Source organism: Stenella coeruleoalba, assembly GCF_951394435.1.
Source record: "Stenella coeruleoalba genome assembly, chromosome: 6".
NCBI classification, from domain to species: domain Eukaryota; kingdom Metazoa; phylum Chordata; class Mammalia; order Artiodactyla; family Delphinidae; genus Stenella; species Stenella coeruleoalba.
Window position 1 is genome coordinate 68759044 of NC_137151.1, and position 22059 is coordinate 68781102.

At 42.6% G+C, this 22059-nt stretch overlaps 1 protein-coding gene and 1 long non-coding RNA gene across 4 annotated transcripts in view; one reads left to right on the plus strand and one right to left on the minus strand.

Annotated features, from left to right (window-relative positions):
• Window positions 1–1964, minus strand: part of LOC307187584 — a 66066-nt gene extending 64102 nt beyond the window's left edge. Inside the window, exon 1 of the long non-coding RNA XR_013828652.1 lies at window positions 1409–1964. This is a non-coding gene — a long non-coding RNA (uncharacterized lncRNA). The remainder of the gene's footprint in view (window positions 1–1408) is intronic.
• A 9153-nt stretch (window positions 1965–11117) lies between these two features.
• The window catches only part of MAP3K20 (mitogen-activated protein kinase kinase kinase 20), a 174476-nt gene continuing 163534 nt past the window's right edge, over window positions 11118–22059 (plus strand). Inside the window, exon 1 of one of the 3 annotated variants that reach the window (XM_079923828.1) lies at window positions 11118–11269. The gene's annotated coding sequence lies outside the window, so the exon portion shown is untranslated. Of the gene's footprint in view, window positions 11270–11599; window positions 11731–11811; window positions 11928–22059 lie in introns of those variants that run through there. The other 2 variants (XM_079923825.1, XM_079923826.1) reach the window with 2 other exon arrangements.

The window sequence follows — 22059 nt, forward strand, 5'->3', positions numbered from 1 at the left end:
AGATCAAATACTTTTTATTGTGAAAAGCATACATTGAAAAACATGGCTTTCACCTGCATAGAATAGTGAAATCCATTTACATTTTTTTCTTTCCTGTTTATTTCATCATTAAAGACCCAATAAAGGAAAGTATTTACCACTTGGGGAGAATGTTAGCACTGATCTTTAGCATTCAGCACAATTACGTAGATTCCATAAACAGAAATAGCTCCAGCGTCCAACTGGAATAACAGAGTAGACTTTTTTTTTTTTTTTTTATTGCGGCACGCCGGCCTCTCGCTGTTGTGGCCTCTCCCGTTGCGGAGCACAGGCTCCGGACGCGCAGGCTCAGCGGCCATGGCTCACGGGCCCAGCCGCTCCGCGGCATGTGGGATCTTCCCGGACCGCGGCACGAACCCGTATCCCCTGCATCGGCAGGCGGACTCTCAACCACTGCGCCACCAGGGAAGCCCCAGAGTAGACATTTTAAAACCCTCTTTTTTTCACACATAAATTGTTACTCATGAGGTAGAAATATTCAATATGAAGTAGTATGTGAAAGCAGTAAGTACTTAGTTAACCATTCTCTAGGAGGATTTTTCAGTTACCTAAATTTTGTTCCTGCTTCTTTTTTTTTTTTTTAATTTAAAAAAGGAAGAGGGGCTTCCCTGGTGGCGCAGTGGTTGAGAGTCCGCCTGCTGATGCAGGAGGCGCGGGTTCGTGCCCCGGTCCGGGAAGATCCCACATGCCGCGGAGCGGCTGGGCCCGTGAGCCATGACCACTGAGCCTGCGCGTCCGGAGGCTGTGCTCTGCAACGGGAGAGGCCACAGCAGTGAGAGGCCTGCGTACCGCAAGGAAAAAAAAAAAGGAAGATAAGGGGAAATAAATCAGAAGATAATATTTAAAGCAACTTTCTGCTACCTTCCAAAGATTTGGTCAGCCAAACTCCTAGACTTGCAAGCACTGTCCAACATAGTAGCCACTAGCCACATGAGGCTGTCAAGTATTTGAGATATGACTAGTTCAAATTGAGACTTGCTAAAGTTTAAAATACATACTAGATTTTTGGAAACTGAACGTGAATAAAAAAGTATCTCAGTAATAATTTTTTATATTGATTAAAGTCTGAGGCAGTGAGCTTGGTGGTCCGCATATCTGTCTCTTGCTTCAACAGTATTTGGACAGAACAGGCCCAGGGACGCCCTTTGCTCTAGCCTCCGACCAAGCTCCAACCTTTTTCCAGTCGCAGCCTTCAGAACCAACTACTGAGCTATCCTCGGCCACCGGGACCAGCCAACACCATTTTTTGAGCTTAGCGCCTTATTACCAATCAACCATGAGCTCCCAGATTCGTCACAATTATTCCACCGAAGTGGAGGTCACCGTCCACGGCCCGGGCAACCTGCAACTGCAGGCCTTCAACACCTACCTCTCTCTGGGCTCCTATTTCCACCGAGACAACGCGGCTCTGGAGAGCGTGGGCCACTTTTTCCATGAATTGGCCGAGGAGAAGCGCGAGGGTGCCCAGCCGTCTCTTGAAAATGCAAAGCCAGCGGGCCGGCCCCCTTCCTGGACGTGCAGAAGCCACCCCAAGATGAGTGGGGTAAAACCCAGGACTCTGTGGAAGCTGCCCGCCAGACGACCCGCTCTGTGACTTTCCGGAGAGCCGCGACCTGGCTGAGCAGCTGAAACTCACCAAGAAGATGAGGACCACGTGACTCACCTCTGCAAGCTGATTGGTCCCCAGGCTGGGCTGGGCGAGTTCTCTTCCAAACACTCACCCTCAGGCATGGCTAGGGCCTCCTGGAGCTCAGCTGTTACCAACCTGGGTTCTTGGACTCTTTAATCAATAGAAATTGGTAAGAGGCCAGAGGGGGAATTTAGGCAAGGCTTTATTGGGACTCATGCTGCAGCATGAGGGAGCAAAAGCAAGTAACAGGTGCCCTCGCTCGTTCCTGGGAATGGCTAGGGTGCGTTGCACTGGTCCCTTAAATGGGGTGAGGGTAGGGGTAGATCGGCGGGTGGGGCTGGAGGGGCGGCTTAGGTGGTCTGCCCATCCCTCTGGTGGTGCTGTGAGCAGGGATCATGCCTAGTATCCTGCTTTTGTTCCCCACACCTCTGAAGTGTCAGTTGGGTTTTGGCCTTTTTGTATCTCTCTGTTCATAATTTGCCCCAACTGTGCAAGCAGGCAGTTATTTTTAGTCCCTTATAGTTTCTTTGTATTCTGTTGCTGGAGGAGACATTTGTCCAGGTGCAAGCACTCCAGTAAAGGGTCCCAGGTCCCAGCCTGTCCCACAGCGGCGTCTGAGGAGCCCCTCTGGCGTCAGAGCTTTTGCCTGAAGCCCGTCTCTGCAGCCACTAGGCAGCTTTGTAAGCACCCTGGGGCCCTCTCCCAAGCCTTGGGCCAAATGGGAACAGTAAAGCTTTTTGCAGCCAAAAAAATAATCATCATCATCAACTCATAAAATCGCCAAAATTTTGCTCTGGATAGAAAATTAAATTAATAAATCAATTAATGTTTTCAGCCAAAATTCAACTCTTTCAGACTTCAAAAGCAAGAAAAAAGAATAAAAAAGAGTTTTCCATAGAAAAACAGATTTTACTTGTTTTTTTTTATGCCTTTTTAAACTCAGAGCTCTACTATGAAGCTATTTTTGAACCTGGAATATAAAATTGCAAGTTGTTTAGTTATCTAAAATGCAGATATTTTTCTCTTCAAATCTTAAATTTAGTACTGAATTGTATTGAGAGCTAGTTATGAAAGGATAGTATGTCTTTTTCCAGAAAAGTGGACATTTACTGAAAGTTCAACATGGAAAATCTCTGGAAAAACAGCTTTTATTTCTCAATGAAAACAATATTTGTATTTGTCTTTACTATGTTTCAATAAAAATAATACCATTTATTTGCTTTTATATCACTTATAAAACACATTTGCATGAATCATCTCATTGGAACTTGACAACACTCCGAGATGAAGAGGCGAGTTATGAGAGGACAACTTATTACCGAACCAAACACGTCCCCTCACCTGCGCATAGTAAAGCCAATCTACTGACACCGGGTTGTGGTGAAGGAAAATGCAGCATTTATTGCGGGGCACCAAGCAAGGAGTTCAGGACAGCTCGTGTCCAAAAAGCCAAACTCCCCTATGGATTTCAGGAAGGCATTTGCCAGCTACAAATTGGCACTTGCCATCTACCTCTACAAGGATTAAATCATGAGCCGCTGCAGCTACTGACCTTCAACACTCCTTGAAAGGGATTCAGGACAGAGATCAGGAATGAGGCACTCTGTGCTCTGGGAAAAACTGGCAGAACAGGTCTTCAGATAATTAGATATTTTCAGGAGAAGATTTTATGAGCCCAATTCTTGTATCTCCTCATATCTAGGAAAATGCTAAAATCCTTCATGATGATGTCTGCTCCTCATGACAAGCAGCAACCTTCTGCAAAAAATGTGCTTAATTTCACGTACTCCCCCTTCACCAAAATCACACATATACTGACCTTCCCCCTGCCTCTTTGGAGCAGTTTCTCAGAGCTATCTGCAATGCTGTCTCCTGGGTTATAATCCTTAATTTGCCCCCAATAAATCTGAACTCACAACTCTCATGTTGTGCATTTTGTTTTCAGTCGACACATTTTCGAGGCAAGGTGAGGGAGGGGAGTTACAGGATGTGTAACCAACTCGTCCACAATACTCTGATTGGTTGATGGTGAGGTAATAGGCTGTGTCGCAGCGGTTTTTATCAATCCTCAGGTGCCAGCAGTTCTGGGGGCTACATGCTCACGATTATCAAGTAGTTAATTTCTTCCATTTGGTGGTGGTTTTAGGATCTGTAAAACAACTCAGGAAACGTGCATCACATATTTTTATCTAGGCACTTTAGAGAGGAGCTAAAGCAGAGAATATGGGGGAAGTGTCTGTCCCGGGAAGGTCCCATAGGGTCCTGCTCGGTTACAAATTCACAGATGGGGAAACTGAGATCTAGAGGTTAAATTTCTCAATGTGGAAAAGAAAAGATTACCATGGGATTGTACTCAGTTGACTTTATGAGGGGTAAAAAGAGAGAGAGGTTGAGAGTGAGGGAAGAGAAAATATTTCCTGGAAATATTATGTATTGAATTGTATACAAACATGAAGACTAACCTCCTGAAAAATTATTTAAAATTTCAATACGTGGGACTTCCCTGGTGGCGCAGTGGTTAAGAATCTGCCTGCCAATGCAGGGGACATGGGTTCAATCCCTGGTTCGGGAAGATCCCACATGCTGCAGAGCAACTAAGCCCACGGGCCACAACTACTGAAGACCGCATGCCTAGATCCCGAGCTCCGCAACAAGAGAAGCCACCGCAATGAGAAGCCCGTGCACCGCAAGGAAGAGTAGACCCCGCTCGCCACAACTAGAGAGAGCCCGCGGACAGCAACAAACACCCAACGCAGCCAAAAATAAATTAAAAAAAAAAATTTCAATACGTGAACATTAAGTGACATGTGGGAAGCCTCATCTCATTGAAAATGAAAACTGCCACTATTGAGGGCCCTAATAAGTAGGATGATGTGTGACACAAAGTGAAGCAAAGGCTTAATGAATCTCATTCTCTGATTTGAAGGTGGCATGTCTAAGTCTTTTATAAAAAACAAAGTCACCCCAGAGTCTCTAGGAGTCAGGGAGTCAGTGAGCTGATTTATTATAAAAGAAAATACATACACACACTTCTAATGTATCTATATCTCTCTCTAGATATAGATATTATATATTATTTATATAAAATATCTATTTAATATATATAAATGTGATATTCATTACATTTACTTGCTTTAAAAATCTAGAATCTGTTTCTTTTTAGAACATTGATGCCATGCATAGGAAAATCAAATATTATGGTTATAAAATAATTTTTAATGTTAGAATATTCCCTTTATCAGTGGAAGAATATCCACTGAGAAAAAAGATTTAATTTCCTTTTATGAATAGTGGTGGGTTAGAACTACACAATAGTTCTAACTCTGCTACTGCTGTGTATTTAAAGCCAAGATGATGACTATATTGAAAAAGAAGGAAGAGAAAATCAATAGATTATTGCTTCAATGGAGCTCACAACAGTGCTGATTAGAGAACACAAATGGATTGCATAATAGTAAAATAACTATAAACCGGGTATGGATTTAAGCCTATGTTAAGACCATTCTTAACTGCATTGTATCTTTAGAAAACATGCACTGAAATTACAACAGCAAATTAAATCTATTCGACCGCAAAATTTAATACATAAGAAAATAGCATTTATTAATGATCTGGAAGAGGGAGTAAATAGCATGTTAATGAAATTTGCAGATGATAGTAAATTGGAAGGTGTTACAAACCATGAGGACAGGGGCTTAATACAAATGGACATTAAAAAGTTAGAGAAAAGCCAATGGTGGCAAAAAATACCCAAAAAACAAGTAAAACTTATAAAAATATTCGCTAGAAAAATTTCAACTTGAAAAACAATAATATAAAAGAATTGTAGATGGAAAAGAGACTTTGAAATTTGATCAGCATTTTCTGATTATAATAAACTGGTTAATCCACTCTTGAGAGGTCCTGAGCCAGCTGCTGGGAAGTAGTCATTCCTTCACTCTTTCCTCTATCCCCTTTCTAGGTAGACCAGAAAAACTATATCACCTGGTTGTAGACTTTTTGGAGGCAAGCGAAATGAAGAAAACAGAGACCAGGCATATCAGTTTTTTAAAAATTGCATTTTGGAGAGAAAAAAATGGCTAGTGAAGACACGTGATTATGTATTGGCATCATCTAATGGTGTTTATGGTAAAGAGGGGCCATGAAAACTCTACAGGTACCTGAAAATTTTATATAGAAGGTGGTTGCTGGCACTTGATTGCTTATGAGCAGTTATTAAATGAGACTAATACTTACCTTATGAAATATAATTCTAGCTTTTCCAGATACCAGCAAATAGAAGAGTTCTCCTTCCTAATCACATATGCCTAATTGGTGCTATTCTGAATGTCATGTGGGATGATACTATTGGTCTTCCTAGAATGTCTGGAAGTTTAGGTCTGAGAATTTGGTTTATCCAAAAAACAGCATCATGTGTCTCCTGGAAGCTCTGGAGACCCTAAGAAACCAAGTAATGTATCTATAATGTTTTATCAGCTCATCTGGGTCTAACATACAGTTATCTGGGGATGAAAGCTTATCTGTATTGGATCTAAGACAAATCTCAGTTTCAGAAACTGGACTATTATCATAACATTTTATGTTTCCCTTAGATTTCAGTAATGTTCTCTTTGAATAGAATCTGCCACTGCCACACCTGTGATGGAGGAAGAGCACAGTATTCCTGGTGGCCAGATGTGATGATAAGAATTAGAACTGATGTAGGAAAATTCCAAGGAGGTGAAAGGTGCTGGGGGAGAGAGGCAGCATGTAGCCCACAAAGATGGGAGGTAATGTTGGGGAGGAAAACTTGGGTGAGCTAATGGAAGGTTTTAAATATGCCCTAAGGATCTGGAACTTCAGTAGGCAGTGAGGTGTCAATAAAGGTTTGTGAGTATAAGTTTTTAAGTTTTGATATGATTCTTCTATGTAATATGTTAGCTATTCCTTCCAGATACATGTTATTCCCTAATTAGATAGGCATGCCACTTAGGTCTTCATCCAAGTTGTAGAAATTTTGAACAAGGGCAGGCTAGAGAGAGCCCAACAACATTCCTTCTTAAGATAACACTGCACCCTTAGTGACACCAACACTTTGGGGGTATAGCTTCTAGACTGTTTTCAGCCTAACAGCAATTTATGTTATACTGTCATCAGTTAAAATCCCCTTCTGGGGCTTCCCTGGTGGCGCAGTGGTTGAGAGTCCGCCTGCCGATGCAGGGGACAGGGTTTGTGCCCCGGTCCGGGAAGATCCCAGATGCCGCGGAGCGGCTGGGACCGTGAGCCATGGCCGCTGAGCCTGCGCATCCGGAGCCTGTGCTCCGCAACGAGAGAGGCCACAACAGTGAGAGGCCCTAGTACCAAAAAAAAAAAAAAAAAAAAAAACTCTTCTCATAAGAATACTAAGATGTTATTTTGACTGTCCTCTCTTATGAGTGTACAGTGGAATCTTCCACAGGGTAAATGTAATATGATACTGGAATAGATTAAATGCAGAAGCAGATATGAGAATCAGCTGTCTTCTATTAGGCCTGATATATTTGCAAAAATATAAAACAATAACACTGCTCACTAACTTTTTTTACTTTGGACAACAGTTATTTTTCATTAAAATATGTTATTTACGTTAATATATGTGCCTTTGTTATTTTTAAATGAATTAAAAGATTTTAATTTCCTGTATGATGAATATTGACAGGTATAACTCACATAAACAAAAGCTATCTGATGTTCTCAAGGACTTATTTATTTATTTTAAAATTTTATTTATTTTGAAATGTTGTTGACATGCAACGTTATGTTAGTTTCAGGTAGAGTGATTTGGCATGTGCATACATTATGAAAGGATCACCATAATAAGTCTAGTAACTACCTGTCCCCATACAAAATTGTTACAATATTATTGACCATATACCTTATGCTGTATATTAATAAGCCACCCCCATGGCTTATTTATTTTATCTCAAGGATTTTTTAGAGTATAAAGGAACCCTGAGACCAGAAAGTTGGAGAACTGCTTAGTGGAAATGAGCGAGCCCTAAAGTTTATGTCTTGCTCCCTGAGGGAAGACAAGTTGCCTAAGATTTCCAAGACTTCTTCCAGCTCTACAGCGTAGGATGATGATTTAAACTGCCTTGTCGGGTTACTTTGAAGATTGGGTAGAGTGAGCTTGTAAAACTCTTAGCTCGGCGCATGGCACGTGAGTTCTCAGAAAATATTAGCCAACACTGTTATTAGTACTGCTATCACTACTACTATTACTACCACTATGAGGATTATTATTCCCTCCTGGCAATGTCTTTACTTAGCTACTAGGGGATTTAATCTTTGAACTTGTTAAATGCTCTTGGGCCTTTGTACTTGCTGTTCCCTTTGCCTGGAATAGCTTTCCTACCTTTCTGTCCAGCAAATTCTCATTATTCTTCTCATATGGACTTAGAGCTTCTTTGTCTTGGAAGCTTCTTTGTCTTTTATGGCTTTCCAAAAAGGTGTCCTGCTGTAGGTCCCCATATATGCCCACTTAGCACACTTCTTGTATCTTTAATGGCTTTTCTATTGCATTCTGAAAATTCTGTGACAGTGGGGAACACGTCTGGGTCACTGCTATAATTGCAAAGCTCAGCATAGTGCCTGCCGTTCAGTAAATGCTTATTGAATAAACTTTGCAAAAGTCCCCAATTTCTCTTCTCACCCTATTGCTCCTTTCATATCCTGGAACACCTAAGCAAATTTGGTGCCCGAAATACTCTTGTGAATTCTTCAGTCCTCAAATTAGATGTGAAATCTAAGCTTGAAAAGTGACCTGGGCTTCATTTGTCAGTTTAAGGTAATGGCTACTTATCTTAAAAGATGTTTGATTGTATGCATTCATTTCCCAGGGATCCAGAGTTGTGCAGAAGTTAAAGTATCAACTTTTGTATAAAAGCTGGTTAATTCTTAGTTATGATCCAGACACAAATCACTCACTATCTAAGATAGAGAACTGAGATGGCTAGAAAAAATGCTTCTGGGTACCAGCATCACAGCTCTTATTGCTATAAAGAGCGGGAAGAATACTTTGCTTCCTTTTAAGTTGCCTTTCCTTCCACCCTTAATGGAATTTATGCCTGCACTTCTCTGATCCACTGATAGCAGTTCCAGAATTTCTATTTTAGAGGAGCTTAGGGACAGCAATCTGATTGAATAAGGGGCTAGGAGATTTTTTCTTTAAGCTATATTTGCATAGCAAATACACTGTTTTTACTGACATTGCATGTTTACTTTGGAGGGTATTCTTGGATATAAGAGGGTGCTAAGGACTCCTAAGTCACCTTACTGCTGAAAGTACATCTATTTTTAGTATGGAGACATGTGAAGTAAAGGAATAGGAAAGCTTGATAAGAGAGGTTTGACTAGGTCTCTTTTGTTACTGCTATTTACATTTGTAAACCTATACTCTGCCTGGTGAGAATTAACCAATATGCTTTCAAAAAGATTTCAAAGTCTGACAAAGCAGAGTCGACCATGGGAATAAGCACCAGAGTATATTTATTAAGTCTGGGGCCTAAAGAGATCAGTATAGTCACAAGGAAACAGACAGGTTGACCAGAGAAAAATAAGACTTGAAGAAATCAGTTTATCACACAATTACTGTGTATTTATTTCAGATACAATAACATATAAGACATGACCTCAAGGAGCTTGCAACCTAATTGGGAAGACAAGAGAGTGCCTACGAGGTTATCATTTAAGCATATTTGTGAGACTACTTTTTAGCATTCACTGTTCCTGCTGGTTATTATGTTCTTAGCCTAATTTATGTGAAGAAAAATAAAATGAAGAAAAGAATGGATGGAGAGGAAGGGGATCGTGGCTAAACGTATTATGACATATGCTCCAACTTTAAAGTAGTATTATTCATAGTTTTAAAGCTGGAACCTTCAGCTAACATTTAATTGGGCCTTCTTATTTTGCAGAGGAGGAAACCAAGGCCTGTCTAGCAAAATACGCCAGCTGAGAAGTGGCAGGCCTAAAACCAGAAGCCGGCTTCTCTGTTCCCATTCTAGTGTCCTTTCCATCACAGTCTAGTGCCTTTGAAGTTGAGGTGAAATAACTGGAGTCACCCTATCCCTAGGTCTGTGCTAAAGAGCCTTAGTTTTCCCTTTAATGGTTAGATGGCTTTTGGAATTCTTTGATTACCCACAGCAGGAATTTTTTTTTTTAGCATGACAGTTTTCATCAATCCTAATTTCTCAGTTCCCCAAATAGAATCTATCAATGCTGAAGCTCCTAGTCTTTATCAAAGGGACAATTCAAATAATTAATCTGAATCACAGACCAGAAAGTGGAGTTTTTTAACCTCTATTCACTCATCTCTCCACTTCCATATCTTTAACCATATGAATGATGTCCAAATTTTTTATTTCCCTCCTGACCTCTTTTCTGAATCATTTTCATATTTCAACAGCTGCATCCCTACCTGTTTTTCCTCCCATGACCTCAAACGCAACAGGAAGCCAGCTCCTACTCCACCGGTATCTGTTTCTGTCAATGACACCATCATTCTTCTAGTCACCCAGGTCTGAAATCGTGGCGTCATCTCTCTTTCTTCTTTTCCACATCTAGTGAATCACCAATTCCTGTGGTCTCTTCCTGAAACATGTCTCTGAAGTTCATTTCTTCTTTCCTAATTCTATTTTGTACATGCCAACTCACATCCTCACACTCGCATAACCAGCTGGACAATATGCTGCGTCCCAGTTTCACCTTAGCAACACATTCTACAACCACCCTGGACTGCTCTCTCTCGAAATCACCATTAAAAAACAAAACCACAGGGCTTCCCTGGTGGCGCAGTGGTTGAGAGTCTGCCTGCCGATGCAGGGGAAACGGCTTCGTGCCCTGGTCCGGGAAGATCCCACATGCCGTGGAGCGGCTGGGCCCGTGAGCCGTGGCCGCTGAGCCTGCGCGTCCGGAGCCTGTGCTCCGCAATGGGAGACGCCACAACAGTGAGAGGCCCGCGAACCGCAAACAAACAAACAAACAAAAAACCACAGACACCTACTTCACCCCTTTGATTCTAACTTTCCACAGTTCCCCAGTGTCCATAGATGATAAGATTCGAAATCAGTGAGCCCTGGATCATGCCTCCCATACTTTTATTTTTTTTATTTTTATTTTTTTAACATCTTTATTGGAGTATAATTGCTTTACAATGGTGTGTTAGTTTCTGCTTTATAACGAAGTGAATCAGTTATACATATACATACGTTCCCATATCTCTTACCTCTTGCGACTCCCTCCCTCCCACCCTCCCTATCCCACCCCTCTAGGTGGTCACAAAGCACCGAGCTGATCTCCCTGTGCTATGCGGCTGCTTCCCACTAGCTATCTATTTTACGTTTGGTAGTGTTTATATGTCCATGCCACTCTCTCACTTTGTCACAGCTTACCCTTCCCCTGCCATACTTTTAGAACCTCGTCTCCCATTTCCTCCACAGAACCGTCCTCCCCACTGACCATAACTTCTCTCCCCAGTACTGATTGCCACCTTTTGCTCACACCTGGAGCGGATTCTAGTCTCATCTGAACTCTGCTTTGCTAAAGTCATCAACCAGGGCAGCAGACCTTCCTCAAAATTCCGTAGGTATCTACTGATGGTTCCACTGAGGCAGCCTTCAGCCCTACCTCCCCCGAAATATCTGTACACGTCGGTTGGTCCCCTTCCCAAGCAGATAATTAACATCTGTACGGCACGAAGGAGCCTCCCGTGTCTTTGTATCCCAGCGCCTTTTTCATAGTAAATGTTTGTTGATAAGGATGAGTTGAGGGAATACATGGTGCTAACTTGTTAAAAAGATGGGAAGGCACAAAGGGAGGCAGAGGCATACCCCCTCTATCCGCGTCCCCGCGGTATGGGGTTCGGTCTGTGGGATGCGGCGGCCTGGGAGGGTCCCAGGGCGCGCGGCGCAAGGTGCCCTCGGGGTGCAGCCTGGGAGCCCGAGCGCCCGCCCCCGCCTAGCTGTCTGGAGCTTCTGCGCTGCGGCCGGGCCGGCTGGCGTGTGCGGCGCGGACAGGGAGGCCCGGCTGTTCCGCGCTCAGAGGTAGGTGGTGCTGTTGCCGTGACTGTCTTCCTCATTGGCGCGGGCGGAGACGCGGAATGTTCAACTCCTGACTCGGGCGGAAAGCGTGGGAGCCGACCCGGCCGCAGTCCTCTCGAACCCCGACCGCCGCCCCTGCCCTCGGCGCGCGCGGGGCCTCGGCGCCCCCGGCTGCTGCTCGCGCCTGGCCCGGGAGCCAGGTAAGGGGCCAGGCCAGAGGCTGCGGGGGTGAGGGTGCGGAGCAGGCCCGCCGCGATCGCGACTCGTCCTGGCGTCGCGGGCCCAGGCCCTGCCGGGGTCAGGGCCTCCACGGAGCACCCCTGCCCGACACGGAGCTGGCGTCCCCGGTTCCCGCGCCCTTGCGCGGCCGGGAAGCGGCTCGGGAAGTTCGCACGGGTCCCAGGCAGAAGTTGGCGCCGGGAAGAGCAGGGCGCAGCCGGAGAGACTCTGGTGGTCTCGGCCCCGGCGGGCGGCGCCTCCCGGCCGCCGCTCCCCTGCCCGGACGTGGAGCGCCGGCCTCGCCGGGGTGACCCGGGCGTCTCTCGAGAGGCGAGGCGCGAATCTCCCAAATCAGCGCAGGGTGCAGGCCGCTTCCCGGCAGAGGTGCTTGCGTGCGAGGAGAGGCCACTAACTTCTGCTTTCCTGCCGGCCGTCCCGGGAGCTCGCCTCCCGCCCAGAGCGGCGGCTCCTGCACTGCCCCGGGCAGCGTGGAGCTCGTGCCTTCCGCGGGCGTCGGGGTGGCCGCTTTGCCGACCGGGTGGCGTCCCCGGGTTCCTGGGCTCGGGGTCCTGCACCAGGACGGAGGTGAAGGCTGAGGCGGCCGCCACCCCTCGCTTGCTCCTGACAGCTTGCAGACAAACTTTAATCCAAAACTGGCCGGAGGACATTGAATTTCCTACAAAATGGGGCAATCGTTAGATTGTTGAAAATGTATGTTTCTGATGCGCCTCTGGGTCTTGGATAAGCAGTGTTTATGGGGGAAACTTAATTACTATTTTTGTTAGTTTCTTTAATAATGAAAGCAACATCATTTAGTGTCCTATTCCAGTGATATTACAATAAACAGCTTCTTATGTATGATAGTGTATTAGAATGGACTTACAGAATTAATTCTATGATTTTTGAGCTACGGTGGTTGTTAAAGTGTATCCATATTTTAACCTTAAAGCTGTTTTAGGAGAGCCTTCTTGCTTTCCTGACCTCCGTTGAAGTGAACAGCTAGGATTCAGTGGAACCAAACCTACAGACACATTTAGACAAAAAATAAACAAGCAATCCAAGACAGTTAGTGTCTTCTTTGTAGTAGGCCCATCTCCACAATGAAATTTCATGTCGTTTTTTGATTTTCAAAAAATATGGGATGACTGCATTTTAATTATACTTTTAGTCATTTGTGGAGCCTTTGTTTTATGTTCCTGCTACAATAGTGAGAGATTTGGGAGATTGTAAATGAATGCGAATTTAGTTTGTTTGGAAAGAGAGAATTAAGATAAAGAAACATGGTCTTTTAGAGCAATGTGTACTGTTTATTTTAATCTTTCAGAATTTAATTTTTATTATAACTTTTTTGAGATTATTATGGGAATTTTTTTAAACTGGAAAATATTGTTTGTATCAAAAGTTTTAGTGGTAATAATTCCAGAGTAAATGACCATAATGGCAAGGACATTTTTTTCTTGTCTAGGAAAGCAAATAGATGATTGATCTCTTTTTCTTATTCTTTTGGGGAACACATAAGGACAAATCAAAGAGAAAGAGAGAAATATCCAAATATTAAGCACTGAGGATTTGGATCTAAAAATGGATGGTCAAAGATCTTGGGAACTCAGGGACCTTCTTGCCAAATAAGGAAACTTGGCAGGCTAAGCTGTGTATTTTAAGTTAGCACAAGAGTGAGTGTTATTGGCAGTATATTGGCTGAGTGCCTATCCGGAATGAGCAGTGAAACTGATAGGGCTACAAAATTATAAACAGGAGTTAACAGGGGCGTGAAGTGAATAATCTAGTCATCAGAGAAAACACTGGAGAAATTACAGTGATGTTTCATGAAAAGGGGTCAGACATGGAGTGAAACTATTAGTGTGGAGTGAAAGAGAAAAGTGGACAGTTGATTTTAGAAATTGATGGATTCAGAAAAAAGAAAGGAGAGAATCAATGATTTTTTTTAAAAACCAGAAAAGGATGTTTGTGGTGATACAGGCCTTCTTGGAATAAGATAGCCTTATATCTGTATCCAGAGATGCTGGAAATAAAAATCAATTTGGATCATTTGTTTTCCATTTTATTCTACCGAGGACAGATTGACAGGGAGGGTGTCTTGTCTATCTGCATGTAATAGGAACAGCGAAGGCACCTTTTGGAAGATTTAGGCTACTTTTGTGGCTGTTAACCTTGCCCCACTACACACAAATAAGCAAACTTCCAGCTGTGACCATAAAACTGTACCTGTTAAGGAAAGAGAGCTATAAATGCTAGAGCTTAGATTGGTTTGACTGGTACCTGGGTGCTTCTGTGTCAGACCCTCCTACAGACAGCTGAACCATCGATTATGCCCTAATAGCAGTTAAGTAATCCCAACACAGTAGAAGATTCTGTGAGAACAAGGCAGCCACGCATTTGACACCCTGACCCCGGCATCCCATTAAAGCCTCAAATTGAACTTTAGGTGGATGGTAAGCAATCTAGTAATTACTATAATAAGAAAAGAGATTGTTTAAAGAAAAAAAGGCAAATTAGAAGGAGGAGGCAGAATGATATAGTGGAAAAAAGACATGATATGGTGGAAAAAATGATATGACTTTGAAGTCAGACCTGAATTTGAATTTCAGTTGTGTCACTTTAAGATAGGTGGTTGGCTTGGGCAACTTTTACACGGTTGATCCTCAGTTTCCTCACATGCAAACTGAGGACAGTAATCCCTGCTTCATAAGCAGAAGGATATGAGACAGCACATGGAAATGCTTGAGCCAGTGCCAGGAACTTTAGCCACCATCACTGAGTGGTAGAGAAGGGGTTTTCCACACTCTCAATTTATACACAGAGAAAGCTGCCTGTCTCACCTGTTCCCAGCTAAGGCTTGCCCTTGGTAGCCTGCCCTGTTCCCAAATCATACTTACGTGTGTATGTAGGGCTAGGAGGTTTTCATAGCTATCCTCCTGCTTTGCACGTAAGGATTTCTAAAGTAGCTCTGTGCGTACCTCTGAGTTTATACACAGCTTTGTAATATTCTTGGGGGGAGAATCTGAAAATTAGTGCATTTATATTTGAACAGTTTGGGAACTGTAGGAATGGTGGAAGATTATGACCTAGAAGACCAACATTGACCATTCTTACAGCCGATTTTGAGCACAGATTGCCTTCAGGGACCAACATTCTTCTCTGTGGACTCATCTCTGGACTTCCATAGAGGAAAACCAAAAAGAGAAGGCAAAGATCACTGCCTAAAGGTCATGGAGTAAATCTTTGCTTATTAAACTTTTCTACCAAAGGTGGGGAAGAACGTATTCCTTCAGGGATCTGTAAGTATAGCCATAAATACCCCTAGTGTAAGCAAGCACTTTTTTTCGAATCTTGCATTTAATCTTAAAAATTCATGTGACTTTGGCGTTGTCTTCTGTACTTTTTGACTTTATTGAACAAACCAATACAAACAGACATTAAGCAAGTTTATTCCTCCAAATCTTAAAATCGCTGATGTAAGACGTGTGTTTATTCGTACATCTTCTGCTCAGAACTGGGTACTCCACCTGTGGGCTAACCCACATTTGAGGAGCATGGTCCTGGTTCTGGTAAATGGTACCAGCACCATTCTGCTTCATAGACCAGCCTGCCACGTGGGGTAATGCAATTCCATTATGCTGAGAAAAGAATGGGGGTAGATCATCATCCAAAGAGTTTTTTTTTTTTTTTCCTGTGGTCATACTGTGGCTTTTGAGGTCAGCAGAGCTCTTTGCTTTGGAAGTCAAGAGGAGGGGGGAGGATAGTTGTAGGATAGAAGTCTGAAATATGGCTCTCACCTTCTCAGCCAGTTTGGGAGGAGAAATTTAGGAGGATGCCCAGTCATCTCCATTATCCCCATTGCTGGTATTGATCACTGTGTTCCTCCACAAGCGAGGGGGCTCTCAGTGTCAGGTTCATGACTGTATCCCTAAGAAGGGAAGGGAGAGGTCAGTCATGGTGTACTCATAGGGTTGGAGTGGATCTTTGTGAAACGAGTCATTCTGCTTTCGTCGTCTCCTATCCACATTCCCGTTCAACACTCTCAGTGATGGAGGACGCACTACTAAACAGGGTGGTGTATTTCCTTGTTAGGCAGCTCTAATAACCCAGAATTCTTTCTGTAACTTTTGTCCACAGATAGCGTTGCCTCTGGCTCGGTGATACATACTACAGAGTCTTCCTTTGGTCTTATCTAGTTTTAATGTCCCCATTTTTTTTTTTTCATGTTACATCAAGGTTACCAGTTTTTAACTCTCATATTTCCCTTTCTCAGGGAACCTTCATTCTAGGTTTGTCCAAAATTGTACTGTTTGTTAGCAGCCGGGAAGGTGAGATACTTTCTGTGTGACAGCAAACTGTTCTAGAGTAGAAATAAAAGCTGAGTGGCAGCAGGATCTAGGGATGCATGGGCCTGCTGACTGAATAAGCCGTGTTTACTCACCACGCTTTCTCCCCTACCCTCACCCGTATCCCCAAACACCTGTGTGTTCCTCTTCCAGCCAGCCCATAGAAATGTGCCCTCTCCATGCTCCTTTGTTTTAGTCAGACTCTGGCCCCATTCTCTTCCTCATGCCTCCAGTCATTCAACGCTAGAAGCTTCTAATCATTCGACATGAGAAGCCCCTGCAGTGACCCATGTCCTGGATTGTACCTGCTTCGAGTTTCCTAGTTGGGCTTCTGTTTGAGCACAGACATATTTACACACGGCATTTCTGTGGCATAAGTGCCCCTGCCCCCTACATTCCTGTTCCTCCTCTATTTTGCTTCTCATAACAACATTTCTGGCAAGAAAAGTATGTCATGGAAGTCTCTTTTCATTAACTGAAGTATTAAAGTACAAATAATGTCTCACTTAATTAGTTCATTTTAATTTTAACCTGTGCTTTAACTAGAGAGTTCTATGTTATTTATGTGATAAAGGAGCGAGGGGAAAAAAAAAGTGAAACAATAGCTTTTCTGTTTTTTTAGACTCTTGAAGTTGGCTTCTCTCAGATATCCATGACTGAAGATCCTCTTCACTGAGCCCAGCAACCTATTCTAGACAAGACAGTCTGCTTTCTGGTAGCAGACTTGGAGGAAGGAAGGACACAATACTAGTTAGTTCTATTCATACCCAGTCTCTAGCTAGTCTTACAGATCTTATCTATCATAGCAGAACAGCAGTCCTGCTCAGAAACAGAATCTTTGAATCTTTGACCTTGGTGTTATAAACAAATACATCAAACCAGAGCTTTCCCCATTTTTTTGAAGATAAGACTTGAAGAAAAAATAAATAATTGCAGACCTGCAATCCAAGTGGTATTGTTTTTATGTACATGGTGATGAAGCACATTTTTATTAGTTTATTTACTAATCTGTGTTAAGGAGGCTGAAATAATACTAGCATAAATAAATATTAGGGCAGTGAGCTTGGCAAAAGAATTGACTGAGGGGTTTTTGGGGTTTTTTTGGTCATATTCAGGTCATGACAAAACAAATGATTTTTTTCTTCTATATTGTACCAGAAAATAGACTTTTAACTTTTGTGAAGAGAGGAAGAAGACTAGTGTAAATTAGGGGTAGAAAATGATCTGAGTTGAGAAATAATAGCCCTGTATAAACCTAAAAGATAGAAAAATCCAGAAAAAGTCCAAAGTTCTTTTCTAATAAAACTAATCCTTTTATAAGTAGATTTAATTTTTTTTAAATTAAGATTTGCAAGTATCTTGAGTCTATTTGATATGCAGTAGATAAGATCTGAAAGAAGATAAGGGCCACCACAGAAATGTATACTCTAAGACCCTTCCAAAGTGAGGGCTATAATTGACTAAATAGGTCCCAGAAACTCTAGTATCTAAAAAGTGCCAAAAAATAAAAGTATTGTCTTTTAATAACTTAAATATTCTCCTTATGAAAAAAAATGTTTAAAAGAAAATTATATTACTAAGAAGATGGATCTTGCAAAAATGGCCAAAACCAAGAGCAGCAACTAGAGGAGTGAGGGAAAAAAAATAAAACGTACACAAAGAAGCTCACAAAATAGGGATTTAAGGATCAACAATACATTATTTATAGTTGTTCTGCAAAACTAATGAAGCTATAATATAAAACAGTTCTGAAAACAGGAGAGGAAAACTGTTGAGGAAAGCATACCTAACTACAAAGGCTGAAAAAGTAGATGGTTAAATATGATATCAAGATTTCTTAAAATAATTAAAGAACCAGAGTTTCCATTTATTGAGTATTATATACTGGGTGCTGGGCACTGTGCAGGGCCTTTCACAGCATCTCCCACTTCTCAACAACTACACAGAATGGGTATTACTGCCAGTGAGAAAGCTAAGGCCGGAGAGGCTCAGCGCCCTGCCCAAGGCCTGGCAGCAAGTCTCAGATTTGCTCCTAGAGCTATCGAACTGGGGTCTTTCCCCTGGATCATGCTGTGTCTGTGTTGAAATATCTGTTACTTGGAAGTGAGACTTAAAGAAGTCAAATAATACTGTTCAAACTTGATAGCTTTTGGACTATCAATTTTGAGACACATGGTAACAGAATGGATATTTCCTTTAATGGGTCTGGAAATGCCATGGTCTGAGAAAAGTGATTGATTCAAGGTTACTGAGAAGTAGAGGCAGAGTTCTAACTCACATCTATCTAATTCTAAATTTGTGGGGTTTTTTTTTCTTTTTTTAAAATCCAGGGCAAAAGTCCATTTTTTGGATTGGAAAGCTGAAAACTTTAAAAAGTAAAACAATACTCCCTATAAGGTTTTTTTTCTTCCTCCCTATAGTTCTACTTTTGATAATTACCTGATAGTACTATATATGCTTTCAGCAATTAATAGTTTAAAAATATTTTAAAATTTTAATGTAAGGAATTTTTTTTTTTTGGCCACGCCCTGTGGCTTGCAAGATGTTAGATCTCCGACCAGGGATTGAACCCAGGGCCCGGGCAGTGAAAGTGCGGAGTCCTAACCACTGGACGGCCGGGCAGTTTCCTAAGGAAATCTTTAAAAATTAAAAAAAAAATTAGTCTTACTACTCAAGTACTCAAATGATTGGACTTAACCACTGAGTTAGTGATTTTCAATATTTTTAGAGTTCTGACACCCTCTTATACATTTTTGTGATATCCCTGTTCTAACTTACCCTTCAGTGTTCTGTGATAGATACTTATCATTAAAATTTAAAACAGCTTTGAGAGTTTATGAAACCAAAGTTAGAATGCTGCAAAATTAGGACTGGGGGCTTCCCTGGTGGCGCAGTGGTTGAGAGTCCGCCTGCCTATGCAGGGGACACGGGTTCGTGCCCCGGTCCGGAAAGATCCCACATGCCGAGGAGCAGCTAGGCCTGTGAGCCATGGCTGCTGAGCCTGTGCGTCCGGAGCCTGTGCTCCGCAACGGGAGAGGCCACAACAGTGAGAGGCCCGCATACCGCAAAAAAAAAAAAAAAAAAAAAAAATTAGGACTGGGAATTATTGCATGGAGAAAAATTGCCTTTCTTGTGTAAAAGCAATTGTTTTAACATGGTGAGATGAAAACATCATTTGATTGGGTATACTATGTAAATACATTTATATAGATGACTCTTATTAAATTCTAGTCTATTCATTGGAGAATACACCTGAAAAATTAGAACATAATTTCATCAGGTAGCAGTCTTCCCCAAGATGCTCGAAGTATGATTAATCAGCAACTCAGTTTATCCATTCTTCTGGTCATAAGTTGATCCTCTTAGAATAATGATTTTAAAGGAGAGAAAGCTCAAAGGGAAAAGTAAATATATGTGGTCAGACAGTCACATAGATGGCAATGGGAATCTCAGTCAGGTTTTTCAGCTATGTCCATGACGCTTTGCCAAGCTCACTGGAGTTAGAACCTGTATTCATACACCCCAGAATTGTTAGTCTCTTTGGTAATCAGATGGGACCTAATTTTTTATGGTCTCAGTAAAACCCTCAAGTAATTATATAGTTCCGTTCCTACATAGCCAGTTTCCAAAAGGCAGGATGTATCACCAAAGGCAGGATGAGTAACAGTGATTCTGGGAAGAGCTGACTGGTTGCCTCATCTCAGGGTGAAGATCCTGGAGAACTATGCTTCTCAGAGGTCAGCCTCCCTCTGGCACCCCTGGGTCAGTTTCAAGTGGGACTGATCCTGCCTCAGTTCATCCACATTCCCTGGACTTGCTCCGCACCAGAGGGTTCAGACTTATTCATATTGATCTCATCCTGGTTCCGATCTGTTTGTTCTGGAAGAATTTCTTCCCTCCCCCTCCTCCTCTCCCCCTCCTCCAGACTCAGAGACACCTAATCCTGAAGACCCAAATATACTGTTCTCAGTCTCCCAAGAAGCCCAGGCAGCTGTTTCCAAATCAGGATTTGCTTCGGATTCCTCTGGGGGCCACTTATGAAAACTATAGTTCTCAGATTTTACTTAATCTGATTGGAATCTTTCCAGCTGCAAAAGGCATAACAGGAATAGCCAGAAATTATTTATTCATTTGTTTATTCATTCATTCATTCAATACATACTTTTTAATGGAAAAGGTGTGATGCACCTAGCTGCATAGTAGGTGCTGAAGACCCAGGTGTAAATAGAAACGTGTCTTGCCTTTAAAGAATGTGAAGTCTGGTGGGAAGTAAGTGGGAATGATGAACGGATAAAAAGAGGGGCTGTGGTACAGAAGGAGAATTAACTCTGCTCGTGAGGCCCAGAGGAGGTGGTCAGGGACATCACTGGGCAGGGAAAGGCATTCTAAGCAGAGACACTAGCCTGTGCAGAGGTGTGGAGATGTGAAAGCGTGTACTGGCAACTGCAAATCAGTCCTCCTGCGTGTCTGGGGAGGGAAGAGACAAGAAGTAAAAGTGGCTATAAGTGGTGAAGGAAGCTCACAAGGAAATTTCCTGGAATTAAAAGACATGAGTCACAGACGGAGAGTATACTGAGTATCCCACCAGTGAATGAAAAAGACTCACCTCTAAGCATATCCTATTAATTTCACGATTCCAGGGATGACTACAAGGTCCTAAAAGCTTTCAAAAAGGAAAAAAATAATGTAAAAAGAATTAATAACCAGAGTAGCTTCAGGCTGCTGTACAGACACGTTAGAAACTAGATGGGTATGAGGTAATATTGTACTTTGGAAATTATAAGGAGATTATTTCCTATCTGTAATTCCGTACTACCAATCAAGACATTTTAAGACATACAGATTCTCCCAAAAAATTGCATCCTGGGCACTCTGTTCAGGTAGCTAATGGGAGATGGTACACTGTCAAAGTAAGGGAATAAACCAAGAAAGAGAAGCCAGGAGATCCAAGGACAGGCGTTCCCACAGAGGAAAAGGTGAAGGAAATGCTGAGGATGATGGGGAAGGGAAGTCCCAGTCAAGTCTGGCCTAGAGCAGCTATTCCAGCTAGATTGCCTGACGTTGAAGGGTATAGCAGGAATGTCTCCAAGAGAAAATGGAACACCCCACCCCTGCCAAATTACCCGATGTTTTTACTTAATATTGAGAGGAGTTTTGCAGTTCTTGGGAGAGTTTGATGAGGTGAGTACGTTTTAGGTGTATAAAAAGCTAAGCAGGGCTTCCCTGGTGGCGCAGTGGTTGAGAGTCCACCTGCCGATGCAGGGGACACGGGTTCGTGCCCCGGTCCGGGAAGATCCTACATGCCGCAGAGCGGCTCGGCCCGTGAGCCATGGCCGCTGAGCCTGCGCGTCCGGAGCCTGTGCTCCGCAACGGGAGAGGCCACAGCAGTGAGAGGCCCGCGTACCGCAAAAAAAAAAAAAAGTCTAAGCAAACAACGAAAACAAAAACAGAACAACTAGTAACTCTGGGAGAAAGAAAAAATTATCCAAGAAAGGAAAATTCATTAAGTCCTGCTCAGCACTCTTGGGAATAATGTTTACTTTGTCAGACTACTGTAAACAGTGAATATTGACTTAACCAAACGTTACAGTAGAATTGGATGCTGGGAGGATTGGGCAAGTGTGACATATTTGTATGTAAGGGGGTAAAGGATGGGATATGAGAACTAAATCCTTATCTTCCACAGGGAGAAGTTAATAGGTAATAACTAAAATGGGACAATCAGGAATTAGCAATATAAAGACATTTTTAGAAATATAGATATAAA